Genomic DNA, 12,473 nt, shown 5'->3' with positions numbered 1-12,473 from the left:
TTATTCCTTTGTAACAATTTTGTGTGTGCTGCTCCAAAAATATCTAAGAAATCAAGGGATCTTCTTATGGTGTTGGGCTAGCTTATGAAACTGATAGAAAGTTTGGTTAAGTTTGTTGATTTATAGTCATAGATACAAGCACAAATATCTTGTAAAGTGTTACTTTCTTTTTGTACATTCAAGGTTAAAAAAAATATCTTATAGCCAAAGGTATTCATGATCCATCCGATATGTGCTTATCTAAGATTGCTTTAAAGTGCTTGTCCAAGAACATTAAAAAAATGCTCCCATGTATTCTCTAAAATGAGCTTTCAGCCCTAAAGATGCTCATCCACTCAATAGAAGCTTCCCACACTCACATAAACTTGGAAGTATGGAAGATGCCTAAGAACATAAAAACTTTCTCCCATGTATAGTTTCGATATAAACATAAGATTTCAACCCTAAAGGTGCTCACCCACTCAAAGGAAGTCAATGGAAGTGTGTCGCACTCACATAAAACCTTAACCTTTAGCTAGACATTGCTTCCTTCTTGCAAAATCAACACTTTAGAGCTTAAATGACAACCCTAACAGTCATAAACAAGACATTCCAAAGAAGCACCACATATAGATGCAAACATGAAGCATCCACAAGATGGAAAGGAGAGTAAAGAGCTCATAAATTTTAAAAATTTAGAAGTGTACTAGAGAGTAGAGAAAATGACTTATAAACATGTCCATAAGTCAGAGATTATGGCCCACCATGGCCCATAACCCACTTATACCTTAGTCTATCCTCTAACGTCTAATTCATAAAATGTGAGCCAAGGCACATACTTGGACATACCATATTACCACTGTGTAGGCATCTAATTTTACAATTACCCATTTTAATGAAGCTCCAAGCCAAGAATGGCTTCTTGCCATGCCATTGGCTTATGATATTTAGGCATTGAGAACTTGTCTTTAGTTGATGTAGACAATCCATCTTAAATCATTGTCTTTGACCTTGTAATTAACATCTTGTATATGTGTCCATCCACCATTACATGGATGCTACCCATCTTTCACACATTCATCTTGTGTAACCATCGTAGGTGCCCACCCATTACTACCCATCTTATGTAGTTGTCTTGCACGTGTATTTCAATTAATTATATGCTACCCATCTTGCACACATCCATCTTGTAGTTGCTCCTTGCTTTAATGGCACTATCAACTTGTATTTCCTCTTGACCTTTGATTGGCATTGCCAGTTGATTAAGTTAAAGAGTGTGAATTATGTATCATTATTAATTACCTAACATATTGTTATGATTGGTTGGTATCAATGAAAAACTTTCTTAATTACCTAACATATTGTTATGAAACTTTTTTAATTACCTAACATATTGTTATGATTGGTTGGTATCAATGAAAAACTTTCTTAGAGTAAATCTCTTAAATGAAGTTCTCTTAGATATACTAAATTCTTTTTCTCTAGAAATTCTACTACCTAACATATTGTTATGATTGGTTGGTATCAATGAAAAACTTTCTTAATTACCTAACATATTGTTATGATTGGTTGGTATCAATGAAAAACTTTCTTAGAGTAAATCTCTTAAATGAAGTTCTCTTAGATACTAAATTCTTTTTCTCTAGAAATTCTATTACTCTGCTACTAAACAAAAAAAGTAGGCTAGGCTTGCCTGAATAATGCACTTAGCTCTTTAGCCTTATTAACTCTAATCTTGAGGATAAGGAGTCCAGACTTGGCCTGTCGAGGTTCTGATACAACTATGAAGACTAGATTATGAGAATTAAGGCTGAACCCAAGATCAATTCACAACAAGAATAGGATGCACCATTTTAATAGTGGAAGGATTGAGGTACATTGGCTATCAAGGTTCTAATACAACAATAATGAGAATCAAGGCTTAAGCCAAGATCAACTCACAAAACAAGCATAGGATGCACCATTTTAATAGTGGAAGGATTGAGGTACATCTTTAATTCACCTCCTAGCCTAGGCCTTGGATCCAAATAAAAGCCACTCACAGGCTCACCCTCAGGCTAGAGATATAATCATGCATCTACAATTAACAAGTGAGGTTATAGATGTGACATATTCCATACTACAAGCTCACCCTCAGGCTAGAGATGAATAGATAAGGCATCTATAATCATGCATCTACGATTAACATGTGAGATGATAGATGTGGCATATTCCATACTATAAGCATAGCCATGCAAAATTCACAAGCATAAGCCACCATTGGGTTTTCGCTCAATTGTTGTTGGTTGGGAAGCTTTATTATTTAAGAAAAATGTGGCCATAAGATTGAACTTAGATTAAGTATAATTCTACATAATGACTTGCTTTATTTTGTCAATTATGATAATGGAAGAAATAAATTGCCCAAAATTTTAAACTTAATGTGGCCAAGGGTAAAGTTATGCTACCATTCTATTGCTGTAGAATGACCTTTAGTATTTCATTAGTCTATGGTTATCTATAAATGACCTTTAGTATTTCATTAGTCTATGGTTATCTATACAAGATAAAGGATGACTTCCCCTCCCTCCACGTGGGCAAAGGAGGCGTGCATGTTTATTCAGGCTTGCACCTTTATAATCCATGCTTTAAGTTTAGGGGACACTGAGGAGAGGGATGGATATATATATATATATGTATGTATGTACATATACATATACATATACATCTATATATATATATATATATATATATATATATATATACATATATATCTATCTATCTCTATGTCTCTCTCTCTCTCTCTCTCTCTCTCTCTCTCTCTATATATATATATATATATATATATATATATATATATATACATATACATATATATATGCATATGCATATACATGTCTCTCTCTCTCTCTCTCTCTCTCTCTCTCTCTCACTCTCTCTCTCTCTCTCTATATATATATATATATATACATGTATATATATATATACATATACATATGTATATATATATATATACATATGTATATATATATATATATACATGTATATATATACATGTATACATATACATGTATATATATATATAAATGTATATATATACAGATGTATATATATATATATATATATATGTATATATATGTATATATGTACATATATATATATATATGCATATGTATATATATATATATATATATATGCATATATATATATACATATATATATATATGCATATGTATATATATATATATATGCATATATATATATATATATATATATATGCATATGCATATATATGTATTGAGGTGGGCAACTAGAAGCGGTGAGCACACGAGGAGAGTAGGAGAGAGAGAGACGACACAACCGTTTTTTTGGTGGTAGCAAAAACTACCTTATCTTCTATTATTCCATTTATATATGATGGGCTAAGATACCCATATACAAGGGCCTTTACCCCCAACAACCTCCCACTTAAAGGCCAATGTGGCTCTAAGCGAGAGTGGTACATGCGAGCATAGTGCTCACCCAATGCCCATCATCTCTCTGAGACATGCAAATCTCTCAGATGCTAGACCCTTCGTCAAAAGGTCTGCAGGATTATCATCCGTATGCACCTTGATAAGCTCAAGCTGCTTGTCCTCAAGTACCTCTCTGATGAAATGATACTTGACCTCTATGTGCTTGGTCTTTGCATGAAAGACCGGATTTCGTGCCAACTGTATAGCACTCATACTGTCACTATGCAACACAGGAGTATCAACTATAACTCCCAAATCTCCCACTAGACAAGTAAGCCAAATGGCTTCCTTGCATGCCTCTGTGGCTGCAATATACTCAGCCTCTGTGTGGTAGAGAGTGAAACACATTTCTGTGCACGTGACATCCATGACACTGCACCTCCATCAAAGGTAAACACATAGCCACAAGTAGACCTCCTCGTGTCAGGGTGACCTACATAATCTGCATCTGTGTAGCCCAGTACACATGCATCTCATCTACCAAAGCATATGCACATCTCTTGCGTACCTCGCAAGTAACGCATCAAACCCTTCACTGCCTCCCAATGCTTCTTGCCTGGATTTTTTTCCATCAACTGCCAACTGCTGATGCATAAGGAACCTTAGCCATCTCGGCCTTCTCACCATCTAACTTCGGACAATCTTTCTGGCTGAGTTTCACATATGGAGGAAGAGGAGTGCTCAATGCCTTCCCCCCCGCCATATTGAAACGCTCAAGCACTTTGCCGACATACTCTTTCTGGGATAACCATAAGAGTTCTTGTTTTCTGTCATGCGTAATGCGCATGCCCAAAATGTGTCTTGCATCTCCCAAGTCCTTCATGTCAAATGCCTCATGCAACTTGGCCCGAATACCATATAGCTCATAGCTATTCTTGCTAGCAAGTAGCATATCATCCATATATAGAATGAGTATAACCAGGCTGCCATCTGCGGTCTTCTTGGTGTAAAGACAGTGATCTGACTCACTCCGCCTAAAATGTTAAGATCTCATGAATGCATCAAACTTGTGATACCATTCCCTGGGTGCCTGCTTAAGACCATATAGGCTCTTCTTAAGCTTGCATACCAACTTCTCTCTGCCTTTTTCCACAAAGCCCTCAGGCTGCTACATGTAGATGTCCTCATGCAAGTCACCATGAAGAAACGCAGTCTTGACATCCATCTGCTTTAACTCCATGTCATCTTTAGCTACCAAGCCAAGCACACATCTGAGTGTAGTCATCTTCACGACTGGTGAGAAGATCTCATCAAAGTCCACACCCTTTTCCTGCTTGAATCCCTTGGCAACTAACCGCGCCTTATACTTAGGCACTGCATCACCTGTGACTTTCATCTTGAACACCCACTTGCATGGAAGCGCATGCTTCTCTCTAGGCAAAGAAACAAGATCCCACGTATCATTCTTTCTGAGTGAATCCATCTCTGATTGCATAGCAAGCTTCCACTTGCGCTTGTCATCACAAAGCATAGCCTCTTTGTAGCATGACGGTTCTCCGCAGTCAGTCAACATAACATAGTCTGCCGCCTGGCACAAATCTATCGGGCGGTCTAGAGATTCTGGTTGACCATCTCAAAGGCATGTCAACTTGTTGTCCATCATGCATATCAGCCATATCCTGCTCATCACGTCCACCAATTGATGAACTATCATCTGCCCTTTGTTGTGAACCACTGGGAGTACCTGGCTGTACCATTTGATCCACATTTGGTGCATGAACAACTTGCCTTCTACCATCATGTGCCAGCGGATTAACATCCTGAAAGGTGACTCTGTGCATTTCCACATGTTTGATGGGTGTCTTATGCATCTTCTTCTCATTGAAGACCACATCATGGCTGCGTATGATCATCTTGCCTTCTGGATCCCAGAGACGATATCCCATCTCTCCACTTTCACCATAACCCAAAAAAATGCATTTCTTAGATTTTAGATCTAGCTTCTTCTGAAGCTCTTTTGGCACATGTGCAAATGCCTCACACCCAAATATGCGCAAGTGATTGTAAGAGGGCTTCTTGCCACTCCATGCCTCTTCAAGAACGCTATGATCCAAATTCTTATTCGGTGATCTGTTAATCACATGCACTGCAGTCTTCAATGCCTCAGTCCAAAATCCATCTTACAAGCTAGCATGAGAAAGCATACACTGCATCCTCTCCTGATGAATAGTCCGGTTCATTCTCTCTGCAACTCCATTCTGAGCTGGAGTACGAGGAGTGGTAAGCTCCCTCTTTAAGCCACGTGTGTCACAGAAATGTCGAAACTCATCAGAGACATATTCTCCGCCATTATTAGTCCGCAAGCATTTAAGCTTTCCATCTTCTCAACCAAAGCCAACCGTTTCTGAAACACATTGAATGCATCACTCTTACGAGCCATAGGATAAGCCCAAACTTTCCTAGTTGCATCGTCAATGAATGTGACAAAATATTCAGCCCCTCCTAATGATTGAGTAGGCATAGGACCACATACATCTGAATGAACCAAATCCAACTTGTCAAGCTCTTTCTTAGCCTGCCGCTTGTGGGCTGATTTAGACTGCTTGCCATACACACAATGTTCACAAAATTCAAAATCAGAAAAGCTCAAACTCGGCACATAACCCAAACCGCATAAGCTTTTCATTCCATTCTAGCTCATATGGCCCAACCGGCAATGCCACAAAGAAGTGCTTGGCTGCTCGGTTATAGCAACAACATTATCAGAAACACCTGATACATGCAAGGGATACGTCCCACATTTGGCACCTCTAGCCAAAACCATAGAGCCCTTCTGAATCTTCCAACTCTGAGATCCAAAGATAGTATGATAACCACTATCATCCAACTGACCAGCCGATATAAGACTCTTAGTCAGCTTGGGTACATGACGTACATTCTTCAGAGTAAATGACGAATCATTTGCAAATGAGAACTTAATGTCCCCTGCTCCCACTATGTCACATGCATAGTTGTTTCCAAGATGAACACAGCCATGCATTCCACTATCATAGGTGCTGAACCGATCCCTATGGGGAGTGACATGAAATGAAGCACCTGAATCTAGGATCCAATCCTGAGAATATCCATCATCGGATGTAGTAAGCGCTTCTGCAGGTAGGCATGACATGAAAAGTATCTCAGTGTCTCTACTATCAGTGGGTGACTGCATTGATTTCCTCAATCTTTGCTTTCCCTTTCCTGTCATCATCTTTTGGTCCGTCGTCATTCTTCTTTGCATCCTTTTTCTTCTCTTTTTGCTCTCTTTTCCATGCATAACAGTCACGCTTGATGTGCCCCTTCTTGCCACAATGATGGCACTCAATATCCTTGCGACGACTGTGTGACTTACTACATGACCTGCCTCTTTGTGTAGACTTCCCCCTGAACTGCCATCTACCACGGTCAACATTGAGAGCTGCATCTTGCTTGCCATGATTTACAGACTTCTTTTTGATCTCTTCTACAAGCAAGCTACCCACAACATCATCAAAGTTCAGTACTCCACCAGGTGCAGAGTTACTGATAGCAGTGCAGAAAGTATCCCATGATGATGGCAATGAACATAAGAGAAATATCGCCTTCATCTCCACATCAAAATTCAGCTTCTGTGCTTGAAGCTGACTGAAGATGATATTGAATTCGTTTAGGTGCGATGCAATGGATCCACCCTCTTTCATCTACAGCTCAAACAACCGTTTCATGAGATAGACTTTGTTGGAGGCAGTCTCTTTCTCATATGTGGCACATAGCTTCATCCACAGCTCATGCGTAGTCTTCTCATTCACCACTGTAAAGTACACTGACTCAGCAAGATGAAGTCTAACAGTAGACTTTGCTAAGGCATCCAACTCATTCCAATCCTCTGCATTTATATATGCAGGCTTAGCAGTTATCCCCTTCAAGGGCTTCAACTGCTTCTTCTGAATGAGCACATCCTGAATTTGCTCTTTCTAGAGCGAGAAGTTTGTACCATCGAACTTATTGAGGTTGTACAATTCGCGCTCTGAATGCGACGCAGACATGATGTACAACACCAATGGCAAAGATCACAGATTTTAAAAAATTGGGCAGAGTTTTCCCTGCAAAACCTCAGTATCCACCTCAAACTATATGCCAAAATCACTATCCAAGTGTCATAGACAGATGCATAAACCATTGCGTACTGTCACATCAAGCAGGCATGTGTGCTACACAAATAGATGTCTCTCTCCTTCAATAGTAGTGTCTATACTTTCAAGGTGCATGGGAGTGTTTATCATCGAATTGGGTCCTTGGTCCCCAATGATATGTACAATCCTAAGCCATAGCTTGCACAGTTGTATGTGTTTGATACTAAGCACGAATTACAAAATCAACTAGGTGTCATGAATGGATTGGAATCCACGACCCTGGAAGCACTTCAATCCATGATGCATACTTCTAATCCATTTGCACAAGATTTTAAGTATGTGGGAAGAATGTTGAGTGACAATCCAAGTTTGGAATTGAAAATGACTATGTGAGACGAAATCCACATCTAGGCAGTACTCGATGCCAATAGCTTCCGAGATTGCTGGAATCATGATTCGTCAAGGTGACGATTTATAATGTTGGTCGTCGCTCGTGATATTTTATTGCATACTCAAGAAGGAACATGCAAACACATCTCTAATGTGCATAGGTGCTATATGCCTCTTTTGTACATTATGTTATTTCCATGAGGGGAGGATGACACTTGAAAATCCCTTATGCTGATGCATAAGTGAGTGCATTGAGAAATGGTCATTGTGTGACTCAACGACAATACTATGCTTATCGATTGCAAATTTGTCCAGATACAAATGCATGCTTGCTACGTGGTGGAAGGTTGTTTTGCAACAGTTTATGGTTGATGCCTATTGCAGTGTTGAAGAGTCATGATTATCTTGGCTACACCATAATCAAAAAAGTTTGCGTTTAGAGGTTTATAGTGGTTTAGCAGACATGCTTCATGTAGAAGGAAGTGGAAGTGGTATTGCAAGAAGGACAGTGGGAAGCAGAATACTGTTACCTTCCAGTTTACTGGTGGGCCACGATAAATGTATCATCTTTATCAGGATGCCATGGTAATTGTTCGTTCAAAGGCAAGCCTGATTTATTTATTACTTTCACCTGTAACCCAAAGTGGCCAGAAGTATTAGATGCTTTACTCCCGCCGGGGCAAAGTGCATGTGACCGGCCTGATTTGACTACTACAGTATTTCACCAAAAACATTCAGATATGATGAAAAATATCGTGAAGAAGGGGAGCTCTTTGGTAAGATGATTGGATATGTGAGTGTCATTGAGTTCCAAAAAAGAGGATTTCCTCATGCACACACGTTATTGATCTTGGATAGTGCCCATAAACCTAAGACTGTCCAAGACTATGACAAATTAGTATGTGTCGAATTGCTTGACAAGCAAATGTTTCCTACTCTGCATGATGTCGTGTTGCATTGTAATATCCATGGGCCCTGTGAGCCATTCAATCCAAGTGCAATTTGTATGGATAAAGGGAAATGCACAAGGAACTATCCACGAGCTTTTGCACAAGAGACTACTATGGGATGAGAGTGGTTACCCTGTGTATATGCGTCGAAATGATGGAAGAATTGTGGCATTGAAAACGTGTAATGTTGATAATAGATGGGTTGTGCGATATAACCCTTATCTTTCAGTCACATATAATGCTCATGTAAATGTGAAAATATGCTCAACAATAGCAGCAGTGAAATATCTTTACAAGTACATATACAAGGGGCATGACAGAGCAACAATAAGATTTAGCACTGTACAAGGTGGTGATGTTAATGCTGCTTGCGTAGTCGATGAGATTGAGAGGTATTTGGATGCACGTTACGTCTCTGCATCAGAGGCACTTTGAGTATGATTTACACAATGAGAAGCCTGATGTGCAACGGCTCCAGGTACACTAAGATGGGGGTCATAATGTTATCTTCAGAGATGATGATAATATTGCAGATGTTTTTCAGAGGGAAAATGTAGGCAAGACTACTTTGACTGAATGGTTTACCTGTAATCAACAACATCCTAAAGCAAACAATACATTGTATAGTGATTTCCCTCAATAATGGGTTTGGAAATCCACGTTAAAGAAATAGACCAAAAGAAAGATTGGAAACACTATAGGGCGCATGTACTTTGTAGCTTCTTTGGCAGGTGAGGTATACCATGTTTGCCTACTTCTTACAATATGTAAAGGATCTAAGTCATTTGAAGATTTACGTTCGCTCAATGGTCATATCTATCCTTCCTTAAAGGTAGCTTACATTGCCAGAGGGATACTGGAAGATGATTCTGAATGGGTTGCATGTATGGAGGAAGAATCATCCATGCAAAATGCCTTGCAGCAGCAGTTGAGATGTTTTTTTGGTACTATATTGCTATTTCGTGAGCCTTCTTGTCCACCAAGAATATTGTGGGAGAGATTTTGAGAAGAAATGATAGAAGATTTTCTATACCAGTTATCAAGAAGCAGGGGTCAGTTCACTGGTATTAAACAATTAGCTAAAACTCAAGCACTACTGCATTTAGAAGAAATTCTTCATGCTCAGAGACGGACATTGGCAGATTTTGAAGAAATGCATGAACTAAACAGAATTGATTTAAAAGTCTTGGGTGAAAATAGATTGCTTTTGGAAGAGAGATATTTTGATACTATCGAACAATCTAACTGTCAAGTGATATGGAGTCAACATTAACAGATAGCCAGCGTGTTGCTTTCGATGTTGCTGTAATGCATGCAATTGCGACAGATGCAGGTGACATTTTTTTCTTAGATGGTCCGGGGGGATTGGGCAAGACCTATTTGTATAATTGCTTGCTTGCACGATTACGTGGACAAGGGCATGTTGCTCTGGCCACTGCATTGTCAGGTATTGCTTCTCTACTCTTAGCGAATGTACGTACTGCACATTCTAGATTCAAGATACCTCTGGAGCTAAACAATTCTTCAACTTCCAAAATCCGTGTACATGGACAACTTGTAGAGGTTTTGAGAGTTTGTAAGGTCATTATTTGGGATGAGGCTCCAATGATTCATTGTTATGATTTTGAAGCATTGGATAGGAGCTTACAAGATGTATTATTCTTAGATAAGCCATTTGGTGGAAAGGTTGTATTAATGGGGGGAGATTTTAGACAAATCTTGCCTGTTATTATGAAGGGAAGACGTAAGGATATTGTTAATGTAGCATTGTGTCGTTCCTTTCTATGGAACTCTATCAAAGTTCTAAAGTTAACTGGAAATATGCGTATTCAATCAAGCAATACTAATGGATGCAATGAGTTTAAACAATGGGTCATGAATATTGGGAATGGAGTGGATTATAGCGATGATAATACGATGGTGACACTACCAAGTAATATGGTCTTACAAAGATCGACCCTTAAAGACTTGGTACATTGGGTATACTTTGAATTGGCTATCACTACGACATATGCTTCATACTTTAGTGAGCGTGCTATTCTTGCTCCAATAAATAGTCAAGTGGATATTGTGAATAAGACAGCTTTGGATGCAATGGCCTGGTGAGCCTAAGAAATATTTCAGTGTAGATTCAATTCTTGAATTTATGATGAAAATTCATTCCTATATTCCACATAATTTTTGAATGCAATCGACCTTCGGGTTGGATATCCACCTCATCACTGCTTGGTTTTAAAGTTAGAAGCTCCTGTTATTTTGCTTCGTAACTTGGATCCAAGACGTGGACTCTGTAATGGTACACGGATGATATGTAAGGCCTTTCACTCTAAAGTCTTGGAGACTGAAATCATCATTGGTACTGAAGTTGGTGAAAGTGTATTTCTTCCACATAGATTACTTTTATATGCACTGAGACCCAACTACCATTCACCATGAGACGGAGATAATTTCTCGTGCGGCTAGCATTTGGCATGTCAATAAACAAATCGCAAGGGCAAACCCTAAATGTCTTGGGGTTGTATTTGGTGACTCCACTGTTTACTCATGGGCAATTGTATGTTGTGTTGGTGAAAGTGTATTTCTTCCACACGGATTACTTTTATATGCACTGAGACCCAACTACCATTCACCATGAGACGGAGATAATTTCTCGTGCGGTTAGCATTTGGCATGTCAATAAACAAATCGCAAGGGCAAACCCTAAATGTCTTGGGGTTGTATTTGGTGACTCCAATGTTTACTCATGGGCAATTGTATGTTGTGTTGTCACAAGCACGGTTTCCTCATGCTGTGAAGGTGTTACTTGAGGATAATGCTAATCTAGAGTCTTCATTTGATGATCTTCAAAGTTATACACCTATGATAATCAACATTGTTTATAAGGAGATCTTGATGACTTCAGAGTGACAAGTCAGGTTTCTTATTTAAGTTCTGCGATTTGATTAATTTTGTTTGATTTCTTTTTTATACATATTTGTCCATGGTAAAAGTACTTATTTTTATTGTGTATGTTTTGACAGACATGTCTAAGATTACCTTTACATTGGACATGCCTTTGTCGAGGATGGTAGGTGAGTTATTCTCTATATTTGCATAACTTTTCTTGATTACAAAGTATGGAACATGACATTCTATACTGATGTCTATTTGTACAGAGCCACCGCTATGGTCAGCTCCTATTACTGCGGGTCACGTAGTAGGGATTATGATTGATGCCTATAGGGATGGGTAAGTATAAGTGTAATTGTTAGGCATTGTATAAATATTTTTTGAAACTATATATAAATAACTATATAACCTATTTGTTATGCTTTGATTTTAGGATATTACATAATATTGATATGTTTATGGTAAGAGTTGTCGACGAAGGCGTTGAGATGTACGGGATTAGTGTTCCAGATGAAGAGTGGGGTGTCTATTTGTTTTGGAGAGAGATGGAGAGATGCTTTGCATCATTTGAGGGGTATTCAGTACCCGATTACTGGTTGTTTCTTACATTCATCATGACCATTGATATTCGTTATGAGTTTTATACCAGAGCTCCTCATGTACCATCCACTTGATGTTCT

The sequence above is a fragment of the Cibotium barometz genome, chromosome 2 (genome assembly GCF_041138505.1).
Source record: "Cibotium barometz isolate CiBa-2024 chromosome 2, ASM4113850v1, whole genome shotgun sequence".
NCBI classification, from domain to species: Eukaryota; Viridiplantae; Streptophyta; class Polypodiopsida; order Cyatheales; family Cibotiaceae; genus Cibotium; species Cibotium barometz.
Note: the sequence above shows the minus strand (reverse complement) of the source record.